Here is a 20,512-nt window from a genome sequence, read left to right on the forward strand (position 1 = left end):
TCAGCTTCCTGGCTCTCTCCCAAAATGAGGAAGGTGGGATGGCCTATACATTCAGAATTTGGAAGTCAGATTTGGTGATTATCCTTAATGACTGCAGTTAGAATGGGAGACATGACATTCAAAAAAGCCATTGATCATTCACATCTTAATATGAATTAGCACATCACATGTCAGTGGAAATCTGGCACAAAGTAACTGGAGTTTTGAGGAAGGATGATAGAGAAAACCTTTGGGAACATGGAAACAACATTGTGTGGTGTTCTTGGCCCTGGAAGCATTGAAAAGAAAGAGAGAGGCGAAGAAGCTGGGACAATTTACACAAAATCAAAAAAGGAAGGTACCTGCATCTTGAAATACATGTGAAATATAAAATAAATAATAATGAACATTCACATACTTTGCAAATTTGCTGCAGGTTCGTCCTAGCTATATCTCAACCCACTCAAAGTCTTTCATAACCTGGCAGCCATAGAAATGTCCAGGAGAATATATAATTCACCCTTCAATATGGAATCAGCACCAAGTTTGAGGCTAAGGAAGAGAATGAATAAAGACCAAATTCAGTCAGCAACTCAAATGACTGAGTTTTTCCCTGATTGGATAATGTATGCACTGATATGATATTTTTAAGTTTATACAAGGTCAGCTCATGTATTTGAGTAAAATGTAAAAACTAAACCAAGCTAAAATAAAATATAAAAGAAAATGACTGTCAAAGCAAAGGGCAGGAAGGCAATTGAGATGTAAAATGTTGAATCACTGAAGAAAGCTCTATATGCTGAGACTTTGTACCAGGGTTTAAACCATGTAAGGTACCAATGAAGACATAGCAAGCAGCACAATAAGGAACAGAGGGTTTGAAAGGCAGGGCAGTCTAGAAGGAGGCTTATCTGACATGGGAGCATAAGGTAATATAGTTAATATTGCCTACAACATGGGAGATAAGTTTTGAAATAAAATTTAGAATATCAATGAATCCCATGTGGGTTTGATGCATTTTTATGGCAAAGATTATACTCTGAAGACTAAGAGAGAAACCAGTTTCTAAATGTGCAAGAACCAGTTTCTATGATTAAATACGGCAGGCACAATGACAGGGTGTGGTTTTTGTTGCTTTTCTAAATGCACAGGCATGCTGTATGGCATGACAAATAGATGATATGACAGGATATTAACGGTGAAAAATGGTCTGGATGCAGAGGAAACGAGAAAAAGAAGCTTTTTCAATCTGACAACTGACCCAAAACATTTATCATAAAGTGCACACATCTTCTTAATCTTAAAAAAAAAAGTATTTCTTTAAGCCATCATTGTAGTCACCCTGCATGAATCATAAACAGCAAACATTTAAAGGGTCTGAGGAGGATAGAAACTCTGCTCAGAAAAATAAACATGGTCTTGTAAAAATGACAAGAACCCCCTAATACTGATGATTTTTGCTTCTCTCCAAGAAATCTGTGCTATAAAATAAAATGCCTGAGACATAACAGTGCTCAATAAGTGTTGACTAAATAAGTTAAAAAAAAAAGTGTAATCTCACAAAATGCTAACTCAAATCAAACTATAACTACTGCTTTTGGAGAAATATATCAGAAAATAGCACCCTAGCCAGTTTGGCTTAGTGGATAGAGTGTCGGCCTGCAGACTGAAGGGTCTCAGGTTTGATTCCGGTCAAAGGCACATGCCTGCATTGAGGGCTCATTCCCCAGTTGGGGTGTGCAGGAGGCAGGCGGTCAATGATTCTCTCTCATCATTAATGTTTCTATCTCTCTCTCCCTTTCCCTTCCTCTCTGAAATGAATAAAAATATATTAAAAATAAGAAAATAGCTTCAAATATTATTGGTTAAACCAAGTTTGGTTGCTCAGTTCTATGATTTTTCAAAATCTATTTACTTGCAGAATTTACATCCTTTCACACAGCCAAATCATTAAATGTCACTGTAGTGTGATACAGTATGTAAGTATATTTTGTTTGCACTGTATTTTTTCCAAGGAGCTCAACTAAAAATGAAAATAACACCGTGGCTGTTATTTTTTAAATATCCATGCATCTACTAATACAGCATTGGAATCTTTTCCTATATATCCAACATAAAAATTCAAAGGGATAACTTTCAAGAAATTGTAATCTAATCAAACCTGAGGAGATAATTCAAGATTTAATAAAACTGCTGCCATGGGATAGTTATCTGTAGCAAAGTAATCGGGCACAAAATACCTGTCTTACAAATAATCTGAAAGGCATTTCATGCATGAGCCTTTAAATACATGTGTGCAGTTACATACTAGCATGGTTTTCAGCCACTAAGTTTTCAATAAATATGTGACTGATAATGTTCAGTCATTTTGGATTCAAACTCACATGTATGAAACATGGGAATATCTAAAGAAATCAAAGATGTCAGGGGGTCCAAAAGAAAATAAATGAGTGGTATGAGTAATTGTGGGAAAAGATGAAAGTAAAATAAAAATTAGGCCCTGTTGCTTGTGTACCTATTAGTTTTCAGTAATTGATTACACAAACACATTTCTTTTAAGTTAGAAAACAATTCACAAAAGCTAATGCAGTAATTACCGTGCAAGTTACCTAGGGAGTCTAAGACTAATTACTGAAGCCCTAAGATCTTCTGCTTGGATAAAATCAGCTTACCAGAAGTTTCCAGGCTTCACAAGGGGCTTTCAAGATGCAATAGATGTGAGAAAAAAGAATCAGGGATGTTACATATCATATTTAATTTTAATTTAAGTATCTCTATGTAATCCTCAAATATCTGAGTTCAAGCAAATGATTATCCATCAGTTTCTAAATGTGAGAGGAAGAGAATGGGAAGAGTAATAATTTCTTTAACTGAAGGGGGTCAAGAGGTAAAAAATAAAATAAGAAATGTGAATGGCCAATAAATGCATGTTAAATGCTAAATGTCATTAGTTATCAGGGATGTATAAATTGAAAATACCATGAAATAGCAGTCAGGCTAAAATTCAAAGGTCTGACAACACCAAGTGGTGGTGAGGATGTAGAACAACAGGAATTCTTATACATTGTTTTTTGGAGTATAAAATGTTACACTTACTCTGGAAAATAATTTGGCAGTTTCTTATAGTTAAGTATATAACCACCCTATCAAAAATCGCTTAAACTGAAATCCAGGTAGATTTTTCACAAAGTATTATATGTATGTCAACTGTGTTTAAGGAAAAAAACTGAAGTAGAATTTTAAAAGCTGAAGTTGGGCATGTCAGCATTCTTAACTTTATACAAATACATGTAAACTAGAGGCCCAGTGCATGAAATCATGGGCAGGAAGGGTCCATAGGCCAAGCCTGTGGTCAGGGCCATCTTCCACCCGCTCGCCAGTCCCCAGCCCCTCCCCGCTGCCACCAGCCACCCGGTTCCCCTTGCCGCCCCCCCGCTCCCGCCCCACCGCTGCCAGCCACACTGGTGCACCATTCGCCATCCAGAGGTCAGAGCCTGTGGGCCAAGGGTGAGGGGGAAGGACCGAGAGGTGGTCAATGCACCTCATAGCGACTGGTCGAGCGGTCATTCTGGTTGTTATGTCATTATGGTCCCTGGGCTTTTATTATCCTATATAATAAAAGAGTAATATCCAAATTGACCATCACTCCAACACACAAGATGACTGCCTCCATGTGGACACAAGATGGCCGGCAGGGGAGGGCAGTTGGGGGGACCAGGCCTGCAAGGGAGGACAGTTGGGGGTGATCAGGCCAGCAGGGGAAGGCTGTTGGGGGGACCAGGCCTGCAGGGGAGGGCAGTTGGGGGGGACCAGGCCTGCAGGGGAGGGCAGTTGGGGGCAATCGGGCCGGCAGGGGAGCAGTTAGGCATCGATCAGGCTGGCTTGGGAGTGGTTAGGGGGTGATCAGGCTGGCAGGCAGAAGCAGTTAGGAGAAATCAGGCAGGCAGGCAGGTGAGCAGTTGGGAGCCAGCAGTCCTGGATTGTGAGAGGGATGTCCGACTGCCCAGTGGGATTGGGCCTAAACGAGCAGTCAGACATCCCTCAAGGGGTCCCAGATTGGAGAGAGTGCAGGCTGGGCTGAGGGACACACACATCCCCCTGTGCATGAATTTCATGCACCAGGCCTCTAGTATAAGATAAAATTAAATGACAAAGAAAAACCAAGGGGGTAGAACATCAACTCTTACTTAAACCCCTCTTTAACTAGGTTCAACTAAGGTTTCACAGAAATACCAATTCATTACTGAAACTTACAATGTCCAGATTTTAGGGAAGGATCAACTGGAGGGAGGGTCACCCTAAGCTTATGATAACCATGCTTACTGGGAAAGTAAGACAAGCAATAAAATCCCAAGGTAAACAGGGCCTCAGGTTTGGAAGAGTTCTTAGAAATATTTTAGTTTATTTGGGGATCCTAGGCTCCGTGAGAATCTAATGAAAGTTAAGGAACTTTTTCCAAAAAATATACTATTTCATATACAATTGCAAAAGCTTATGGAACCACTGATCTGAACCTCAGCTGTTTCCAGTGAAAGGCTGTGAGAAGTTAGGGACACAAACCCCAGCTACAAGTTCTCAGATGCACAATTAAGTGCTGAATGAGTAAAAGCTTAATATTCTATAAAAAGAGGACAAATGCTGTTAAGCTGGGGAAAAAGACTGCTGAGAAGATAGGCTTTTAAAGGTCCATATTTCTTATCTAAAGTAACTTTAAACACACCCACCTTTCTTTTTCAGAAAAGTCCATTTTCTCTTAACATATGCATTTACCCCAAAGAAAGAACATGTCTTCTGCATCAGGTTGTCCCAATGGCAGCTCAAATGCAGCCTGTCCACATGGGCTCATCTTCTCAAAAGCAATTTCCCTTTGAAATCTGTCTACTTGTCAGTAGCACCCCTATTATCGCAATCAACCAGACCCAACAGTTCCATTTGTCTTCAACTCATTATTTTTCTTTTTTATTTGTTAATCCTCACCTGAGGATATTTTTCGATTGATTTTTAGAGAGTGTGGAAAGGAGAGGGAGAGACAGAGAAAGAGAACCATCAACTTGAGAGCGACGCATCGATAGATTGCCTCCCGTATGCACCCTGACCAGGGCCGGGGATCAAGCCTGCAACTGAGTTATATGCCCTTGACCGGAATCAAACACGGGATCCTTTAGTCCACAGTCCGAGGCTCTATGCACTGAGCCAAACTGGCTAGAGCCAACTCTTCATTTTCCTTCTCCTTCAATTAGAAAACTAGGAATTAATGATCAATTAAGTCCTGCCAATTCTTTAGGTATGTATACTACAGCTATTTATTGGTACCACTTGTGTGATGGGCACAGGAGATACAAAGATAAATAAAACACACCGTGACACCGAGAGTCCCTCCCTTGCTATTTTTATGGCTACGATTGATGTTTTAGATCTTCAACATCCTAAGGTCATCTTTCTACAAGCTGCCCCTGACTGCTCCGTCTTTCTTCAGTCTATTCATTTCCTTCTAAGACTATAATTTAAATAATTTGCTGACTGAAGCATTCTCTAAAATAATAAATTCATCATATAGTTCTGATGTAGAAATATCTCTACTGGGTTCTTGGTATCTACAGAAAGCCTGTGGACTTTACTCTGCTCATCAGAGACCCTGTGTGTCATCAGGAGCACCTACTGACCTAGGAGTATCCCTTTATCCCAAGCACTCTCTTGAGCAGCGGTTCTCAACCTTCCTAATGCCACGACACTCTAATACAGTTCCTCATGTTGTGGTGACCCCCAACCATAAAATTATTTTCATTGCTACTTCATAACTGTAATTTTGCTACTGTTATGAATCGTTATATAAATATTTGATATGCAGGATGTATTTTCATTGTTACAAATTGAACATAATTAGAGCATAGTGATTAATCACAAAAACAATATGTAATTATATATGTGTTCTCCGATGGTCTTAGGTGACCCCTGTGAAAGGGTCGTTCGACCCCCAAAGGGGTCGTGGCCCACAGGTTGAGAACCGCTGATCTAAAGTAAGTTCACTGCTTTAGTGAATGAAGCTGGTCCTGAAACTTACTCATGTTTATTCCTGGCTTCCTTCATCCGCATTGCTCTCTCCCTTCCTTTCTATCCACCTCAGAGTGACAGCACAAGTCCTGCCCCTTTCCACAAAACATCCCAAGAAATCATATCCCCAGTGATTGGGCATTGCTATATTATGGTATTTGTATAAATCACTCATTTTGACACTAAATCATACATATTCGTAGTTTTATTTCTTATCTTTCCAAACTAGCTACAATTTCTTTGAGGTCAATAAGAAAAGCGTGCATTTTTCTTATTTACTTTCATGCAGCCATTCATTTAATAGACATTCACTGATATCTTACACTGCACCCTGGCACTGTACCAGGCTGAACGGAACAGTGCTTTGACATGGTAAACCCTAAATAAATATTTGTTGATAAATAAAATTTAACTCTTCTGCTAGCAAGAAGCATATTTATTTAAGAAAAAGAATTCATATCACAACATCACAAGAAGAAGGAGATTTATAAGACGCTAATAGGAGGAACCAAGATGGCAACATAGGTAAACACCAGTACTCACCGCCTCCCACAACCACGTCAAAATTACAACTAAAATACAGAACCACCATCACTCAGCACTGCCTATAATCTGGCTGAATGGAAGTCCTACAATTAGAGAGTAAAGAAGAAAGTGCATCGAGACTGGTAGGAGGGGTGGGGGCCTAGAATTGACTGGTCTGACACCCACGTGTGGCGTGTTTTCAATCAGGAGGGATGGGAACTGGGTGGAGGTGGGTAATGGGGGGAACCCAACGGGGACATTTGTAATACTCTCAACAATAATGATTAAAAAATAATTCATAAAAGTTCTCTTATTTTTATATCATGTGACCACAGCAATCTCACCATTTTCAAATAGCCCCTAGATATCAGATGTTGAGAGCTTCAGTAATCAGGTTGCAGATGGATTTAGAAATTATTCACTTGCTTCTACTATTCAGAATTCAATGTTTTGTAATTCCTACTAAAAGAATATTACCTCCTTTTTAAGGCTCGTATTTCACTTTTCTCCAATCTGATATAAAATGCCGAATAAAAATAAAATAGAAAATGATTTAGCTACTTCACATCTATCATAATAAGGGGCATTTCTATAATTCAGATTTATAAATAAGCCAGAAACTCCCCAGATTTGGCCTGCCGTATTGGTAAAAATTTAGGAAATTGAGCAGTTTATTATGATTTACTTGCACAGACTTCTGTTGAGGGGTTATATAATTTAGTTTACTAATATTCCCATAAAAAGAACATTACAATAAATAAATATTCAAGTAAATAAATATCACCATGACTGTTTCTCTTGAATAAAAATAAGCAATAAGTGCATAGTCTCAGATGTTTACTTTAATAGAGCCTGAAGACATAGATAGGCTGTTGAGAGATCATCATGGTTACTGATGCACTTTTTATACCAAAATGATACTAAACAGAAAATGGCCCTTCTGTCTGCATGCCATCCATCACCTATACAGTTTCTTTCTTTTTTATTTTCTGGAGCATCAGGTTTGTTATAAAATTTGAGAGAACCAAATAATTTAATAAGAACCCCCACAAACATGGGAGCAAAGGAGCACAGGGAAGGGAGAAGGGTCCCAGGAAAAACAGACCAGTCTCTGAAGTTTCATTCAGGTGGGGGCTAAGGGGTGGACTCACAGGGAGAGCAGCTTTCCTCTTGACCCCCAAGGGCTCCGGGCAATCTTCCAAGGTCAGAGGGTATTGTGGCTGAGATGCTTCTGAAGTCCATGGAGATGCCAGATGCCATCCAGATGTGAATCCCATGCAGACAACACCTGGGCAGTTTGCCCACCTCTGTGGTCCTCTGGACCAAGTCCTCTCACCTTGCACACACAGCAGGTACTTCTGGCCCTGCTCTCACCCACAGCAGATTGTGTTCAGCCACTGTCTCCTCTCCCGCATCACATGGCTGGCCTCCCTGGAGCTCAGCGTCTTTGAACTTCAACATTTAAAATGCAGAGTGCTGCTTGATTTCCCCAGCATCACGGACTGTGGTCCTGCTTTGGCTGTCCACTATTGTAAAAAATTATATTGGCTTCACTCTTGTCCTTTCCAGATGCTGTCTTTCAGTGGACAGCCTACAGCATAGGAATCTTAAGAAAAACCTGAACACCCTCTTAGCCAACCCCTGCTGGTCCTGGCTGTGGCCGGAGGAAGAGGCTGGGGTCCCACCATCTTGCTGCCCAGCTTGAAGGCAGTTTTCACTGGTGGTTCGCTCTGGGGTTCCACCACCACTGCTGGTGCTGCTTCTGTGGGTGGTGAGGAGCCCCCAGGGTCACGCTGGAGGGCTGGGCTAGGGGTGGCAGTCCTTGATTCTAGGCTGCCTCGGGGAGTTGTAGTCCTTGCTTCCACACTGGCTGAGAGAATGGGATTCCTCGCTTCCATGCCAGCTGGGTGAATGGTCATCCTCATCTTCATGCCGGCTGGGTGAATGGTCATCCTTGCTTGCACACTTGCTGGGGGAATGATTGTCCTCAGTTGCAGGCTGCCTGAGGGAGTGGTGGTGCTCGATCCCAGGCTGCCTTGGGGGAGTGGGCATATTTGACTCTAGGCTGGGTGGTGGAGTCCCTGGGTCTCTGCTCTTCTGCCATGATGCCTGAAGCCCCTGGATTGGAAAAAGACTGATGCTGGGGTCAGGGGAAGGATATGGAATTACCCTGATCTTGTGGCCACAAATCTTGGTTTTCATGTTATCGAAGATGAGCTAAGTGCCCATGATGTTGTTATATGTTCTTCTTGTGAGTGACTCCTGTATCTCATGATGCTCATATCCCATGTTCTTCATTATTTGATCTTCCTGGGGGTCTAGTCACCCCAGGATGGCTCGATGCATGGCCTCAGTTCCCCTGACTGGTCAATGTTGACCCGGTAGTCTTTCATTGTATCTTCCAGGGTTGGTCTTTGGCAGGGGTCGAGAGTTATTAATTTTTGTAAAAGTTTTTGACATTGTTGACAGAAGTATGGTATAAAGAAGCAACCATTCAAGATGTGCTAAGTTCTTCAAAATTCTTCCTCACAAATGGTAGTTCCCCTGTCACCATCCTGTAGAGCATTACCACCATGCTCCAGATGTCCACCTTCAGGCCCTCATAGGGTTCGAACTGGAACATCTCTGGGGCCATTTAAGGGGCAGTGACACAGAAGGTGGCAAGTTTCTCTTCTGTAAATTCTCTACTGAAACCAAAGTCTTCTAATTTGACACTCATCTCACTATCTAGAACTATGTTCTCCGGCTTTAGGTCCAGATGTACAATGTGTCTCTGGTGACAGTAATGTGTCACTGATAGCAGTTTTCAGAATGGCACTTGGGCTTCCTTCTCCTTCATGGGGCCATAGTTCTCTAAATCCTATATAATAAAAGGGTAATATGCAAATTGACCCTAATGGCAAAATGACTGGGAACGATCAGTCACTATGACGCACACAGATGAGCTGTGCCCTGCTGGTCAGTGTGCTTCCATAGGAGGAGCGCTGCTCAGCCAGAAGCTGGCTCAGGGCTGGCCAGCCAGTGGCGTGGTGAAGGTGGGAGCTCCGCAGCAGCGCTAAGGATGTCCACTAACGGCTTAGGCCCGCTCCTCGCAGGCTGTTAGTCAGACATCCCCCGAGGGCTCCCAGGCTGCCAGAGGGGTGTCTGATTGCCAGCTTAGGCCCGTTCCCCTGGGGAGTGGGCCTAAGCTGGCAGGTGGACATCCCCCGAGGGGTCCTGGACTGCTAGAGGGCACAGGCCGGGCTGAGGGACCCCCCCCCCACCCAAGTGCACAAATTTTTGGGCCTGTAGTAGTCAAATAAGGTTCCTTAACTCGTATGCTCCATGAAGAGATATACCTGGTCCTGGGTGGTAAGACCTCAAACAACTTTGTGATGTTAGGATGATTTAGTTTCTTAAGAGAATGAATCATTTGGAGAACATCACAGGATCCATCCCAGTTCACAACTTTCACTGCCACCTCTGTACTGGCGACAATGTGCCAGGCCAGCTTAACCTCTACAAAAGATCTCTTGCCAATAGTGTTGAGGATGAGGCAGTTGCCAATATGGCACTCCTCGTTGGCAGAGATGGCTGCAAAGTCATTACACATGGTAACTTAAAAAAATAAAAAATGTTATCTGATATCCACTCCCACTGAAGTGAATCAGTGATGAAAATAGAAAAAGAAAAAAGCAAAGGAGAAGGAGAAGGAGGAGGAGGAGAAGGAGAAAGAGAAGGAGGAAGAGGAGAAGAAGAAGAAGGGAAGAAGGAGGAGGAGGAGGAGGAAAAAAACTAATGAGAAGATAAGCCAACTAGTTCACATCCAACAGGTCACTACCAATCAGCTTCCTGGGCTCCAATGGGCTAAAACCTCAGCCCAGCCAGGACCTTCTAGAGGAGTGGTTTGCAATTCCATCAAAATGGCACCTTATGAAGTCAGAGCAAGAAACGGACCAATCATGGCTGGGGATAAACCACAGTGGTTTTCTCACTTTTTGACCTCATGACCCTTTTGCTCTGGAAAAAAAATAAAAGGACCCCCAAAGAGCCTTTTATTTATGTGGGATATTAAAGATTAATATTAAATGTATTAGAAATTAAAATCTGTAAGATGCAAAAAAAGAAAAGGCTGACTCTACTGCTCCAGGTCTCACTTCAAACCTGCTTAGACAGGGCTTCCCTGATCCATCCATTCCTACCTACCTCACCCAGTGCAGCATGTTTGTTATTTTCACAGCACTGAACACATTGTAAATGATTCTTTAAAAAAAAATTCTCACCCAAGGATATGTTTTTATTGATTTTTATTTTGGAGAGAGAGAGGAAGGGAGAGGAAGAGAGAGATAGAGAAACATAGACGTGAGAAAAACATCTAGTAGTTAGATTCCGTATGCACCCCAACCTGGATCAAGCCTGCAACCTGCCCAGGTGCCTTGACCAGGAAATGGACCTGTGACCTTTCAGTGCATGGGATGATGCTACAACCAACTGAGCCACACCAGTCAGGGCAGTGTAGTTGAATCTTGTTTACTCTCTGTCTTCCCATGAAGGGAAGAGCATGACTGTGGTGTTCCCAGTGTCTAGCACAGTGAGTGGCAACAAAAGAAGTGTTTAATAAATATTTGTTCACTGGATTAGTAAAAGAAAATATGGTCAGCTATTTATTTAATCAAATAGAGTAATAAAACATCTTAAAAAACAGTCATGTTCTGTCCTCACTCAACTTTTGGAGCAGATAAGACAGGAAAGAGGAGGGCTGAAGTCTAGATTTCCAGGTATGCGGGCACTTGGTGAGGCTGAGGAAAGACCAACTGGTAGGACCCTTGCTGTATAGATTAAAGATGATTTGTCCTTCCAGTGGTACTTGCTAAGGATACAATAAATTTGGATCTGTAATGAGACTGCACGGTATTTTTACAATTTGAATATCCATTTCCAGATTACACAAAGGACTGCTCAGGTGACCCTGAGTAGGCCATTTAGGTGAATTTCTGTGTTACTTAAATGAACCATCTCTGTGTATAGACGTGATGATGAGGCTTGTTAATTTACATTTATAAACACACTTTGTTTTTTTGTTTGTTTTTATCTTTTTTCTTATTTTTAAAAATTAACTTATTGTTGCAAGCATTATAGATGACCCCTTTGTTTGTTGGTGTGTTGTTTTTTTCCCCATTTACCCCCTCCACCCCATACCCACCCTTTCCAGGCCTTCACCACTCTATTGTCTGTGTCCATGGTTTACACGTATATGCAAACAAGTTCCCTGGTTAATCACTCCCCTCCCACCTCTCCACTTCCACCTTCCCTCTGAAATTCATCAGTCTGTTCCATGCTTCTATGTCTCTGGATCTATTTTGTTCATCAGTTTATTTTGTTCATTAGATTCCACATATGAGTGAGATCATGTGACACTTGACTTTCTCTGACTGGCTTATTTTGCTTAGCATAATACTCTCCAGATCCATCCATGCTGTTGCAAATAGTAAGAGAACTTTCTTTTCTACAGCTGTGAAGTATTCCATTGTGTAAAGTACCACAGCTTTTATATCCACTCATCTATTGACAGGCACTTGGGCTGTTTCCAGATCTTAGCTATTGTAAATTGTGCTGCTATGATCATAGCGGTGCATACATTCTTTCTGATTAGTTTTTCTGATTTCTTAGGATATATTCCTAGAAGTAGGACCACTGGGTCAATGGGAGTTCCATTTTTAATTTTTGAGGAAACTCCATACTGTTTTCCACAGAGGCTGCACCAGTCTGCATTCCCACCAACAGTGTACTAGGGTTCCCTTTTCTCCATATCCTTGCCAACACTTGTTGTTTGTTGATTTGTTGCTTATAGCCACTCTGACAGGTGTGAGGTGATACCTCATTGTCTTAATTTGCACCTCTCTGATGATCAGTGACTGAGCATTTTTTCATATGTCTCTTGGCCTTCTGTATGTCCACTTTGGAGAAGTGTCTATTTAGGTCCTTGGCCCATTTTTTAATTGGATTGTTTGTCTTCCTTTTGTTAAGTTCAAATAGTTCCTTATATATTTTGGAAATTAACCACTTATTGGGTGTATCATTGGCAAATATGTTCTCCCATGCAGTGGGCTCCCTTTTTGTTTTGTTGATGGCTTCTTTTGCTGTGCAAAAGCTTTTTATTTTGATGTAGTCCCATTTATTTTCTCCTTAGTTTCCTTTGCTCTAGGAGATGTATTAGTATACATATTGCTACAAGAGATGTCTGAGATTTTGTTGCCTATGGTTTCTTCTAGATCTGTGAAATACACTGTGGTTTTTTAAATAGGGATTGCATTGAATCTATAGATTGCTTTGAGTAGTATGGACATTTTAATAATGATAATTCTACTAATCTATGAACATCATATATTCTTCCACTTGTTTATATCTTCCTCTATCTCTTTTCTCAATGTCCTGTAGTTTTCAGAGGACAGGTCTTGTACCTCCTTGGTTATGTTTATTCCTAAGTATCTTAATTTTTTGTTGCAATGGTTTCATGACTTACATTTAAGTCTTTTATCCATTTTGAGCTTATTTTTGTGGATGATGTAAGTTGGTGGTCTAGTTTCAGTTTTTTTGTATGTATCTGTCCAATTTTCCCAACACCATTTACTGAATAGACTGTCTTCACTCCATTGTATGCTCTTGACTCCTTTGTCAAATATTAACTGAGCATAATGGTGTGGATCAATTTCTTGAGTCTGTGTTCTGTTCCATTGATCTATAAGCCTGTTCTTGAGCCAGTACCAGGCTATTCTGAGTACAATAGCTTTGTAATATAGCTTGATATCTGGTATTGTAATTCCTCTAACTTTGTTCTTCTTTTTCAAGATTGCTGTAGCTACTTGGAGTCATTTCTTTCTGGTTTCCTTGTCACTAAGATCTCTCAAATCTAATGCTGAGTAAGACCATGTCTTAGTCTGTTTGACTCACTATAACAGAACAGTATGGCTGGGTGCTTTTAAACAACAGAAATTTAAATATTAATTTACTGATTTGAGAGAGGGAGACAGACAGAGAGAGCAATTTGTTCTCTTATTTATGCACTCATTGGTTGTTTCTAGTATGTGCCTGGACTATGGCTTGGACCCACAACCTTTGTGCAATGTTGACATATCAGAATGACACTCTAACCAAATGAGCTACTCAGCCAGGGCAATAACAGAAATTAATTTTTACAGTTCTGGAGGCAAGGAAGTCTAAAATCAAGGAGCTGGAAGATTCAGTATCTAGTGAGAACCTACTTCCTGGTTCACAGATATCTGTCTTCTTACTGTGTCCTCACATGGTGGAAGGCTTGAGAGAGCAGTTTGGGGTCTTCTTATAAAATCATCAATCCCACTTATGAGAGCTCTAATAACTTCATCACCTCCTAAAGGAACCACCTCCAAACACTATCACATTGAGGATTAGGTTTTCAACTTATTACTTTTGAGGGGACATATTCAGAATATAGGATGGGGCAGAGCAGGGTAACGATTATTTAAGAACCAGCTCTGGGCAGTTGACCTCCCCAAACCAGTTTTAAGTAGAGAAGCCGTATAGCCTCAGAGGCCAACCCCAAAACACTGCCACCCAGAGGCTGAGCCACAAACTGACTCTTAGGTGAACACAAATTAAGGCAGTCTGGATCACAAATACAGCCTGCTTTAAAATCAGGACTGTGATTTACAACACGGAGGAACAGTGTATCACAGGGAAATTCAACACTCTCCTAAATACCTGGCAGGACTAAGCAGATCCAAGCAACAGCAGCCTCCTGATCACCACACCCTCTGTCTGAGGAACAGCAGCTGTACGTGAAGCCTCCCCCCACCAGCCAGAAGAGCCACCACAGCTGTGAACAACACCCACCAGAGGAGCTGCTGCCAACTGAGGAGCAGCTGCTACCGCAACCACCCAAGGAGCAACCACAGCCCAAGGAGCCACTGCCACCCAGGGAGCAGCCACTGAACGACTCAACATCTAGATATGTCAGTGAGATCAAACATGGGTAGGCAAAGAAACCCCCAAAGGAAAGAAAAGGAGGACTCGCCAGAAAAGCAGCTAAGTGAGACAGAGGCATGCAACATGACAGAAAAAGAATTCAGAATAAGGGTCCTAGCGTGCATAAACCGGATGGAGGAAAAAATCAACTACTTATGCAAGAAGCAAGAAGAAACAGATGAAAAAATCAATAACTTATGCAAGACCCAAGAAGAAATGAAGAGCGATATAGCTGCAATAAAAAACACCATTGAAAGCATCAACAGTAGACTAGGAGAAGCGGAGGACCGAATTAGTGAATTAGAAGACAAGGAAGCAAAACACACCCAAACTGTACTGCAATTGGAGAAAAAAATTAAAAGACAGGAGGAGAGCCTAAGGGAGCTTTGGGACAACATGAAACGAAACAACATACGAATAATAGGGGTGCCAGAACAACAGAAAGATGAACAAGGATTAGAAAACCTACTCGAAGAAATAATATCAGAAAACTTCCCTGAAGTGGGGAAGAAAAAAGTCACACAAGCACAGAGAGTCCCAAACAAGGTGAACCCGAAAAGACCCACACCAAGACACATCATAATTACCATGGCAAATGTTCAGGACAAAGAGAGAATCTTACAGGCTGCAAGAGAGAGACGGAAAGTTACATACAAGGGATCTCCCATTAGATTATCAAATGATTTCTCAACAGAAACACATCAGGCCAGAAAAGAATGGACAGAAATTTACAAAGTGATGCAAAGCAAAGGACTGAACCCAAGAATACTCTATCCAGCAAGGCTATCATTCAAAATTGAAGGGGAAATAAGAAGCTTCACAGACAAAAAAAGGCTAAGGGAGTTTATCACCACCAAGCCAGCAATGCAAGAAATGCTAAAGGGACTGGTGTAAAAAGAAGGAATAAAAAGCTCAGAAAGAAAACAGCCACACAAAAAAAGAAATGGCTACAAACAAGTACCTTTCAATAATAACTTTAAACGTAAACGGACTAAATGCTCCAACCAAAAGACATCGAGTGGCTGAATGGATAAAAAAACATGACCCATACATCTGCTGTCTACAAGAGACCCACCTCATTAGAAGGGACTCACACAGACTGAAAGTGAAGGGATGGAAAAATATCTTTCAGGCAAATGGAAAGGAAAAGAAAGCTGGGGTAGCAATACTTATATCAGACAAAATAGACCTCAAAGTGAAGGCCATAACCAGAGATAAGGAAGGCCACTTCATAATACTAAAGGGATCAATACAACAAGAAGATATAACCCTGGTAAACATATATGCACCCAATGCAGGAGCACCCAAATTCATAAAAAAACTCCTGGAAGATATCAAAGGAGAGATCGACAACAATACAATCATAGTAGGGGACTTTAATACACCACTGACACCACTGGATAAGCCCGCTAGACAAACAATCAGCAAAGAAACAGCAATCCTAAATGACTCACTAGATCAGATGGACTTAATTGACATCTTCAGAACACTTCACCCCAAAGCCATGGAATATACATTCCTCTCAGGTGCTCATGGGACATATTCAAAAATAGACCACATATTGGGTCACAAGCAAAGTCTCCACAAATTCAAGAAGATTGAAATCATAAAAAGCTTCTTCTCAGACCACGATGGCATAATGTTAGAAATAAACTACAATAAAAACAACCCAAAATACTCAAACACTTGGAAGCTGAATAGCATGTTATTAAATATTGATTGGGTTACCAATGACATCAAAGAAGAAATTAAAAACATCCTGGACACTAATGACAATGAAAACACAACAATCCAAAACCTATGGGACACAATGAAAGCAGTCCTGAGAGGGAAGTTTATAGCTCTACAGGCCTATCTCAAAAAACAAGAAAAAATGGTAGTAAATCATCTAACTCTACAACTCAAAGAATTAGAAAGAGAGCAACAAGAAAACCCCAGAGTGAGCAGAAGGAAGGAGATAATAAAGATTAGAGCAGAAATAAATGACATAGAGACCAAAAAAACAATACAGAAAATCAATGAAACCAAGAGCTGGTTCTTTGAAAGGATAAACAAGATCGACAAACCTCTAGCCAGGCTCACCAAGAAGCAAAGAGAGAGGACCCAAATAAACCAAATCAGAAACGATAGAGGCGAAATAACAACAGACCCCACAGAAATACAAATGATTGTTAAACAATACTATGGACAGCTCTACTCCAACAAACTAGACAACCTGGAGGAAATGGACAAATTCCTAGGAAAGTACAACATTCCAAAACTCAATCAGGAAGAATCTAAAAACCTCAATAGGCCAATAACTATGGAAGAAATTGAAGCAGTCATCAAAAAGCTCCCAGCAAACAAAAGCCCAGGACCAGATGGCTTCTCAGGGGAGTTTTACCAAACTTTCAAGGAAGAACTAAAACCTATCCTCCTCAGACTACTACAAAAAATTCAGGAGGAAGGAACACTTCCAAGCTCATTCTATGAAGCCAGCATCACCCTAATACCAAAACCAGGTAAAGACAACACAATGAAAGAGAATTACAGGCCAATATCCCTCATGAACATAGATGCCAAAATCCTCAACAAAATCTTAGCAAATCGGATCCAACAGTACATCAGAAAGATCATACACCATGACCAAGTAGGATTTATCCCAGGAATGCAAGGATGGTACAACATCCGTAAATCAATAAACGTAATACATCACATAAACAAATTGAAAGAAAAAAACCACATGGTCATATCAATTGATGCAGAAAAAGCATTCGACAAAATCCAACACCCATTTTTGATAAAAACTCTCAGCAAGGTGGGAATAGAAGGATCATACCTCAACATAATAAAAGCCATATATGACAGGCCCACAGCCAACATCATACTCAATGGACAAAAACTAACACCATTTCCCCTAAGAACAGGAACAAGACAGGGATGCCCACTCTCGCCACTCCTCTTTAACATAGTCCTGGAAGTATTAGCCATTGCAATTAGACAAGAAGAAGAAATAAAAGGCATCCAAATTGGAAAAGAGGAAGTAAAACTGTCCTTATTTGCAGACGACATGATATTATACATACAAAACCCTAGAGACTCCATCAAAAAACTACTAGACTTAATACATGAATTTGGCAATGTAGCAGGATACAAAATTAACCCCAAGAAATCTGAGGCATTTCTATACACCAATAGTGAACTTTCAGAAAGAGAGATTATAAAAACAATCCCATTTACCATCGCACCAAAAAAATTAAGCTACCTAGGAATAAACTTAACTAAAGAGGTAAAAGACCTCTACTCAGAAAACTACAGGACATTGAAAAAAGAGATAGAGGAAGACATAAAGAGATGGAAGAACATACCATGTTCTTGGATTGGTAGAATCAACATCATTAAAATGTCCATACTACCCAAAGCAATCTATAAATTCAACGCACTTCCCATTAAAATACCAATGGCCTACTTCAAAGATCTAGAACGAACTCTCCAAAAATTCATCTGGAATAAAAAAAGACCCCGAATAGCTGCAGCGATCCTGAGAAAGAACAAAGTAGGTGGGATCTCAATGCCAGATATCAAGCTGTATTACAAAGCCACTGTTCTCAAAACTGCCTGGTACTGGCACAAGAACAGACATATAGATCAGTGGAATAGAATAGAGAGTCCAGAAATTAGCCCGAACCAATATGCTCAATTAATATTTGACAAAGGAGGCAAGAACATACAATGGAGCCAAGATAGTCTCTTCAATAAATGGTGTTGGGAAAATTGGACAGATATATGCAAGAAAATGAAACTAGACCACCAACTTACACCATACACAAGAATAAACTCAAAATGGATAAAGGACTTAAATGTACGACAGGAAACCATAAAAATTCTAGAAGAATCCAAAGGCAACAAAATCTCAGACATATGCCAAAGCAATTTCTTCACTGATACAGCTCCTAGGGCAGTTGAAACTAAAGAGAAAATGAACAAATGGGACTACATCAAAATAAAAAGCTTCTGCACAGCAAAAGAAACCATCAACAAAACAACAAGAAAACCCACTGCGTGGGAAAACATATTTGCCAACGTCATATCTGATAAGGGCCTAATCTCCAAAATTTATAGGGAACTCATACAACTTAACAAAAAGAAGATAAACAATCCAATCAAAAAATGGGCAAAGGATCTAAATAGACACCTTTCAAAAGAGGACATTCAGAAAGCCAAGAGACATATGAAAACATGCTCAAAGTCACTAATCATCCGAGAGATGCAAATCAAAACAACAATGAGGTACCATCTCAGGGGATTGTAAGGGCGGGGAAAAAAAGGACACATATGTAATACCCTATGTAATACTTTAAGCAATAAAAAAAATTAAACCCTGAAAAAAAAAAAGAATATAGGATGGGGCAAAAGTAGGTTTACAGTTGTCAGTATGCAAAAACAGTGTTTATGCTTGTATTATTATTTATTAATTAATGTATTATTTTCCATAAAAACAACTGTAAATCTATTTTTTAAACGTTTAATCATCTTTATTTTTTTTCTTTATTTTTGTTAATCCTCACCCGAGGATATTTTGCCATTGATTTTTGGAAAGAATGGGAGAGGGAAAGACAGAAAGAAACATCGATGTAAGAGAAACACATCGATTGGTTGCCTCCTGCAGGAGCCCTGACCAGGGCCAGGGCCAGGGAGGAGCCTGCAACCAAGGTACATGCCCTTGACAGGAATCGAACCGGGACCCTTTGGTCCGCAGGTTGATGCTCTATACACTGAGCCAGACCGGCTAGGGCTGTAAACATATTTTTTCCCACCCTGCATAAAACATTCTGGAAATTAAATAGTTAAACAGGAACCCCCTTTCTTACCCCTCATCCTGAAGTGAAAGATGCTTAATGGTATCCTACAGGAAGTCACAACATCTACAGGTCTACCCAGTGGAAAGAATATATTCATTTTTAGTTTTGACCCAATCAGGAAGTTACTTTTACACCCATGGGAGCTGACCAGAACCCCTCTCAAAATGGCAGCAGAATCAAAGGCAGCTGGTCTGACAGCTCCAGTGTATGCTGACTGCAGGAGGGGCAGGCAGAGCCACAGCACCATGCAAACAGGAGGAGCTGCCTTCCCACAGTAAAGGAAGCCGAGCAGCAGATACTTCCCAGAGAATCTTAGCGGAAAGCTAAGTGTCCTTAATGAGATTTTTAAAAGACATGATACTTAAAGTAAACTTTGAAAATATGACCCATTAAAAACAAAAACATATTTCTGGATTATAATATAGCAAAATAACTTGTCACAAGACAAAACCTGTGTTGATACAAACAAAAAATCAGAATGTGGGCAAAGCGAAGCAGAGCAACGGAGGCCAAGCAAGCACAGAGACCATGGCCTAGCTGCAGGTATTGGGGGGAATGGGTGCCACATAAGCATTCATGCACACGCCACAGCATAGTATTTAACGTAATTTGTCTCTGTCTGGGCGGCTCCAAGTTATCCAAGCACAGGATAGCTCTATAATCATCAACTGACAACCTGGTATTGTCAGGTTGATGACTCCTCCACAGGTTATTACCTTGAGCAACTCATACTCCTGAATATTGCTAGTATTAGGAAGACAATAAAAATTGTAAGAGAATATGCAGAAAATAACACATTTTTTGTTTTAAAGTGATGACATTATGGATGATTTTCCCCTCCTGCTTTCCAAACAATCCTAATGCTTTTATTACATTTTATTTCCAAAATAAATAAATAAACATCAAATACAACTGGTACAAAAAAAGAAGCAATATGCTCTAAAAAAAAAGCATTAAAAATCTTTCACTTTAAACTTGGGAATTTTATAATTAATTCCAGTAGCAAAATTACAAATGTCTATATAAATGGTGGGGATAGAGTGCCATGTGACTCATGAGAGGGCCTTAGAATGAAATCATCCTGAATATCACTTGGCTCCTTCTACTTTTCTTTTTAACAACATGTTGCTTAT

At 40.5% G+C, this 20,512-nt stretch overlaps 1 protein-coding gene across 1 annotated transcript in view; it reads right to left on the reverse strand.

The window, feature by feature from the left end:
* ST8SIA6 (ST8 alpha-N-acetyl-neuraminide alpha-2,8-sialyltransferase 6) overlaps nucleotides 1-20,512 on the reverse strand; it is a 165,283-nt gene that overhangs the window by 32,727 nt on the left and 112,044 nt on the right. The window lies entirely within an intron of this gene.

The sequence above is a fragment of the Myotis brandtii genome, unplaced genomic scaffold (assembly GCF_000412655.1).
Source record: "Myotis brandtii unplaced genomic scaffold, ASM41265v1 scaffold1042, whole genome shotgun sequence".
NCBI lineage: Eukaryota > Metazoa > Chordata > Mammalia > Chiroptera > Vespertilionidae > Myotis > Myotis brandtii.